General features: G+C 33.1%; 1 long non-coding RNA gene across 1 annotated transcript; it reads left to right on the forward strand.

Moving 5' to 3' along the window:
* The first annotated feature begins 5,999 nt into the window (after positions 1–5,999).
* On the forward strand, positions 6,000–6,856 carry LOC136062590 (uncharacterized). Its single transcript, XR_010624315.1, has 2 exons — positions 6,000–6,183; positions 6,295–6,856. It is a non-coding gene; the product is annotated as an uncharacterized LOC136062590 (long non-coding RNA).
* Positions 6,857–7,081: the final 225 nt, after the last annotated feature.

The following is a 7,081-nucleotide window of genomic DNA, read 5'->3' on the forward strand; positions in this document are numbered from 1 at the left end:
GGGTGTGTTGTAGAAATCTTTCTACAGTGTTTTCTCAATAGTCTCCTTACAATTTTGTGGGTAATAAGAGTATATATAGTATAAGTGAAGAGTATAAGGGTCACACATAAAATTCATCCAGGCAATGAGTTTTATGGGGCCACTCATGACTTGGCCTGAGTCGCGAAGTGACTCGCGAAATACAATCTGGCATTTGACTTTTCAGCTTCTAGCATGTACTCCTCATTTGACCTATGTGGGTTGTACCACTCGTGAGTCAAATCACAAGATCAACTTCTTGAGCAAATCTTCACCAACTTAATACTAAACCCATTATAAATAAATTCTTAAAAAACAAGAAAAAAATAAATAATGCAATTATAATACTTTTTGTCATAGAATAAAATCAACATAAATGTTACCCAAAAACCATAATTTAACAAAAGAGAAACCTAGCAAAAATAAAATAAAAATACCATTAATAACATGGCTTACATGATAGACAAGTTAAAAGTTAAAAGACAGAAGAATAAAAAGTAACTCTGCACTGCACCTAATTCAATTACCTAGGCTTTTCCCAAAAAAAAAAAAAAAATTAACCTAGGGAAAGGACTCCGAACTTTGGGTCTAATTGCCAATATTCCTAATCCAATTTCCAAACTACCCCACATAGACCCTTACACACGCAGTTCCAATTTCCAAACTGCTTGACTTGCGGCAATGGCCCGCGAGATTAACTGAATGTGGTTTTTTTTTTTTTTTTTTTTTTTTTTTTTTTTTTTTCAGAGCTGCTATAATGTTTCATCAGAAACACGAATCACAACTCCTTGTCCTACCAATGAAACTTCGGAAAACATTGCAGCAACAAAATTTTCCTTATAAGATATAAGGTGGAGACCATTGAGTTGGACTCTTACACGGCTCTTGGCTACTTGCTTTTTTCAATGAAATAATTATCTCCTTTGCCGTAATGCTTGTTGAATAACATAACATAAAATTATAATTCAATAATTCCTGCATTTTGATTAGAGTAACTATATATCTGTTTGATTTAGGAAAACATATTATTTTGGTCCTTATATTTTAGGGTCACAATCAATTTAATCAATACATTTTGGCAGTACTTAATTTAGTCCCTGTAATTTTTAAGTTGCAGTCAATTTGATTCTTACCGTTAACTCATTAACGAAAAATGTCTATATAACTAGTAGTGTGCATTGCTGGCACTCTTGAAGCGTATGTGGTGTATAGAGTAATATTAAAAAAATGTAATTAACATAAAAAAATGCCACATCAGAAATTTATTAAATAAAATTAAAAAAAAAAAAAAAAAACCACTCAAAAGCAAAATTTTGAACCAATAATGTTTTTTTCTTTTTGATGAAGCTCGGATGAGTCGAAGAGAGAGCAAATGGCCATCATTTTGAGGTTTGTTGATAAAGAAGGTTTCATTAAAGAGCGTTTCTTTCATGTTGTGCATGTTAGAGACACTACTGCATTGACTTTAAAGAATGAGATATGTGCTGTCCTTTCTCATTACAACCTCCACATTGAAAATATTCGAGGTCAAGGATATGATGGGGCTAGTAACATGCGTGGTGAATGAAATGGATTACAAGCTCTTTTTCTTAAAGAGTGCCCATATGCTTATTATGTACACTGTATGACTCATAGGTTACAATTAGCTCTAGTTACAGCATCTAGAGAAGTAAAAGATGTTCATCAGTTCTTTGATCATTTGGTTAATATTATCAATATTGTTGTTGGTTCTAGTAAGCGTAATGATGAATTGCAACATGCTCAAGCAGAACAAGTTAAGAATATGATTGCTTCTAATGAAATTGAGACTGGAAGAGGTGCAAACCAGATTGGTACTTTGCAACGAGCTGGAGATACTAGGTGGGGATCTCATTTTCAATCTATTTGTAGTTTGATTAACATGTTTGATGCTACTTGCAAAGTTATCAACACTATCTCTGAGGAAGGGGCTAACTATAAACAACGCGGTGATGCCGAGGGAGTTTATCAGGTATTAACATCATTTGAATTTATTTTAATCTTGCATTTGATGAAAGAGATAATGGGAATTACTAATGTTCTTTGTCAAGCTTTGCAACAACGTTCTCAAGACCTTTTAAATGCCATGCATTTAGTTTCAATTACAAAATCACTTATTCAAAAGTTGAGAGATGATGGATGGGAGCCTTTACTTGCTAGTGTTATAGTATTTTGTGAGCAACATGAAATTGATATTCCTGATATGAATGCTCGTTACACTAAAGGTGAGGTAGATATCGTCGTCAAGATGAAGATTTAACAATGGAACATCATTTTAGAATTTCCATATTTACAGTTGCAATAGACTTCCAATTGCAAGAACTGAAAAGTAGATTTTGTGAGCTAACAACGGAACTTGTCATTCTTAGTTCAGCTTTAAATCCCAAGGATGCTTTTAGATTATTCAAAATTGTTCATATATGCAATTTAGTTAAGAAATATTATCCTTAAGATTTTACTGAACATGAACAAGAAATTTTGGAGTCTCAATTGCAACATTATGAGCTTGATGTGATAAAACATCCAGATTTTCAGAATATGAGTACAATTTCCTAGCTATGTATGGGATTAAAAATTTCAGGAAAGTCTAATATCTATTTTTTGATTGATAGAGTTATTCGTCTTGTGTTGACCCTTCCAGTTTCTACAGCAACTACAGAACGAGCTTTCTCAGCTATGAAGTTGTTAAAAACAAGACTTGCAATAGAATGGAGGATGAGTTTTTGGCAAAATATGATAGTTTATATAGAGAAGGAAATTGCAGGGAATTTCACTATGGAGATGATAATGGATAAATTTTATTCCATGAAAAATCGTCGTCAAGCATGATTTGATCCTGTTGATGACCCGACCTGGCTTGAATAATGTTGCGTGGTTTTTAATGGGAGATTTACTGAGGCTTAGTCCATGGAGCGGAGGCTTGGGCAGACAAAATTTTTTTGGCCCGTTTTGTAGCTCATTGTGAATCCTGTGTGCAGGATATAAAAGCCTTTTTTTGTGATTAGGGTTTTGTCTTGTTGTTGTTTTTGAGAAAGAAAAACCCTGTAGCCACACATTGTAATTTTTTTTAATAATAATGAAATCCCTGCAACTCCGTGGACGTAGGCAAATTGCCGAACCATGTAAATATTGTCTTGTGCGTGTGATTGTTTTTTTTTTGGCGTTTTGTTTTCTCTATTTTTTTGTTTTTCACAGGTTTGGAATTTCGGTTGAATTCCCAACATGTACAAGTATATGATGATATTTGAAAGTTGATAATTTTGTATCCAATAGACTTAAGAATTATATTTAGTATATTTATGTTACAACTCGGCCCCCCATGTATTTATTCCTGGCTACGCCCCTGCCAAACATTATTTGGGTTGTGACACTTTCCGAGCGTGTTGATTAGGTTCGCGTCTTGTTCATCACAGTCGTTAATGGAGTATTTTTCGGGTTGTGACTTGTGATGGGTCTCGTCGTCTCGGTGAGTTGAGTTTGTGAGAGAGTATGTGAATTGTTAAATAAACAATTTAGTGTTGTTAGTACAACTCTTATTGTTTTTGACAAGTGCAATTTATTTATTTATTTATTTTTTTGTTACTAGTTTGTCAAGGTACTACATCATTTTGTAACCTCTTATAAGAAGAGGTTGTTATGTGCCTAATTCATTTTAATTAACATTACATAAATAATGATAAATAAAGATAAAGATATGTAATATTGGTTTAAATAAATTAAGATTATGAGTTCCAATTAACTCAATTAATGAAGTATTTTCTTATTGAATAAATTAGGACTAGCCTCACTCTCAATGTAGTTTTAACTCTTAAGTTAATTAACATCAATGATTCAACAATGTTTTGCTATTCCATAATTATTTTAAAATCAACTCAATTTCCAATCTTCAGGTTTAACATCGATTATATGTAGTAATTGTATTCCTATTCGTTTTGGGCATATTCTCATTTTCATTGGTAATGTGATGATTTTTTGCGATTGTGAACCCCTTTTTTTAATGTCAGTTCCCCCCCCCCCCCCCCCACTCCCTTTTTCCTGCTTGTCTTTCTTCATCATCATTGATGATGGAATTATTTTTTGATTGGTAAGTTACATTGACACCCAATAAGTCTTGAATCCATGACCTCACTCTCCAATCAATTAATATGAGAGAAGGAAGTGTTAGTTGGGCTATAGCTCGTTGACAAGATAAGTTGTTAAGCGTGTGTTTGGTATTTATTTATATAGCTTTTTGTTAAAAATGTGTTAAAGTATAATTGTACTTTGAAAAAGTGAAGTTTTTTTATTTATTTTTTAACTTACTTAAAATCTAAATGAAAAGGCTGAAGGCAAACAGATAAGTGGATTTTCTTTTGTGTATCCTATATATCCATATTGAGGGGCCCTTTAATTTTCTCATAGGGTTTGAAGAAGGTTTTAAACTACTTGAATCCTTAAGGAAAAAAATTATTGACCTAATTAATTTTTAATAGAAATGCAAAAATTAATGACTGAGACTACAAGTCTCGATCTATGAACATTCTCTTTGTGCTTTATATCAAAGTTTTGATAAAGTTGCCAAAAATTGTGGTTGAGGAAGGTTTTAAATTCCCCGAATCCTTAAAGGGAAAAATTCTTTTGCCTGGTTAATTTTAATGGAAATGACACAAATCAATGACTGCGACTAATAGTGAATGAACATTCTCTTTGTGCTTTGTATATCAACATGTTGATACATTTACCTAATTAGCTGTATAACTCAGGCTACTTATCTTTCACTTACAATGATTGATGTTATCTACATATTTGTCAATGTGCTTATCACTATGCTAAGCTAACTTTCATTACGAAACGAGCTTGATCCTTACTATGTCAATGGTCAAAGTAGATTACGATTCATTTGTGTGTCAGCACTTTGTGTTATTTCTTTACCATGCATGCAATTTAGCCTGTGGAGTGGTGCTTTCTTCTTTTCATGCAGCTCACTATCTTGCCATGTGCTTTCTTGTCATTGTAAACTGGTTTCCACCTAGAAGATTTTGATCAACATTAGATCCAAGAAAATAGTTCTTATAGTCCCTGTTATAGTCAAGAATGGAGCCTTTTTTTTTCATCATCTTTGTATAGCTATAATATACATAGCATTTTCGATCACTTTTTGAAACTAGAATTGGAGGTTTTTTATACATGTTTGTCCTCATACGCTATAAAGAAACACACTTGAGAGCTGGCCAACTCAATAGTGTGTCCTATTTTTATTAACCATTTTAGCCCCATTCTTAGTATAGTTGTAAATTTGTGTGCTATGTAATGCTTAAGCTCAGTTGCATTGCTTTGTTTTTTGTAATGTAGACTGATGACCCAAATATTCGAGCAGCAGTTAGGGGTGCAGCTGCATGTGTCACAGCTGTGGGTACTGTAGCTTTGAAAGAGTAAAGATCTAAGAATTTTATATCAAGAGAACCTTGTGTCAATTGAGAGTTTGAAAGAGAGGCATATATTATAGCATTCTTTATGGAGGCAATGTCAACTGTGTCAAACAAATTAGAATGATACCTATTGCATTTTTCAAGCCATGCAAAATTCTTGCTGAGCATGACCTACTTCAAGAGACTACTCACATGTCCATTAGGGAGAAAGTGTTAAGTTTCTTACACATTATTGGGGCATAATATGAGGTTTCAAGTTGTTGGTGGATGGTTTTATAGATCAGTTAAGACTGTGCACCAATACTTTTGGCATGTCTTTAGAGTAGTTTTGAAATTATACAGACGTGGTTAAACAACCTGACAATGATACACCTACAGAAATAAGGAATAGCATCAAATTTTTCCCATATTTTAAGGTACCTTTGAGAAGCTTTTAGTTTATTTATTTATTTATTATTATTTGTTTTTAAGAAGTTAGATGACAAATATGACTTATCTTTCTCATCACTAGGATTGTGTTGGAGCGATAGATATAACTCATTTCCGTGCATCTGTTCCAAGTAAAATGCGTGCAAGGTTTCATGGTCCAAATGGTGACACAACACAAAAGGTCTTAGCTACCGTTACCTGGCCTTTGACTTAACAGTATATGTATTAGCTGGTTGGGAAGGAAGTGCATATGATTCTCAGGTTCTAAATGATGCATTCTCTAGATCAGGGATATTGGACATTGCTGAAGGTATTATAGCATATAGAATGCGATTTTATTATTATTATTATTATTATTATTATTATTATTATTGTTATGGTAATGATTTTTTTCTCCTTTCTTTTCAATATAAACTTGTAGGCAAATATTATACTTGTGATGTTGGTTATGGAATTCGAAAAGAAGTTCTCTCCCCTTATCATGGAGTTTGATACTATTTGAAAGAGTTTAGTGATCATCCTCCTATAAATGAAAGAGAACTAATCAATCTTTGTCTCTTTCTTGCGAACAACCATTGAGCACTGTTTTGGAGCTTTGAAGACACGTTTCTATGTATTGGATGCAGAATCATTTTGGTCGTTCGAAACACAAGTGGATGTAGTATTAGCAAGTGGTCTCAATCACAATCACATATTGGAGGTTGACACTATAGATCCAATTTTGGATGCTGTAAACCATGATACTCAATATGAAAGTCGTGGAGTCCAACAAACACAAAGGGAAACTCTGGAAGAAAATAGAGAATGGGTAAAGAAACGGGATGAGATTTGCCATGCCATGTGGGATGATTATAATGCTAGGGAGTCCGATTAAATTGGTTGTTGCATGGTTGGTATGTAATGCAACTTTCATAACTTCTAGTATTCGAAGACAAATACATCACAACTATTTATTTTTCTAATGAAATTGGAGTGTTTAGCTATGATGATATCTTTCATTATGTCTTATGATATCTTGTTCTGTTTTAACTTTTTCATGCTTGCTTCTTTCATCTACTTGTTATGATTTGGATTATTTTTGTTACTGTCTCTTTAGCAAACTGGCTATGGAATTAAAGGATAGTAAAAGCAACGGCAATGTCAAGAATTTAGGTTGTCACAATTCATACAAAATTTGTGTTTAAAAATTTGTTAAGGTGACAGTATGT

This window comes from Quercus suber, unplaced genomic scaffold (assembly GCF_002906115.3).
Source record: "Quercus suber isolate HL8 unplaced genomic scaffold, Cork oak 2.0 scaffold_429, whole genome shotgun sequence".
Classification (NCBI taxonomy): Eukaryota; Viridiplantae; Streptophyta; class Magnoliopsida; order Fagales; family Fagaceae; genus Quercus; species Quercus suber.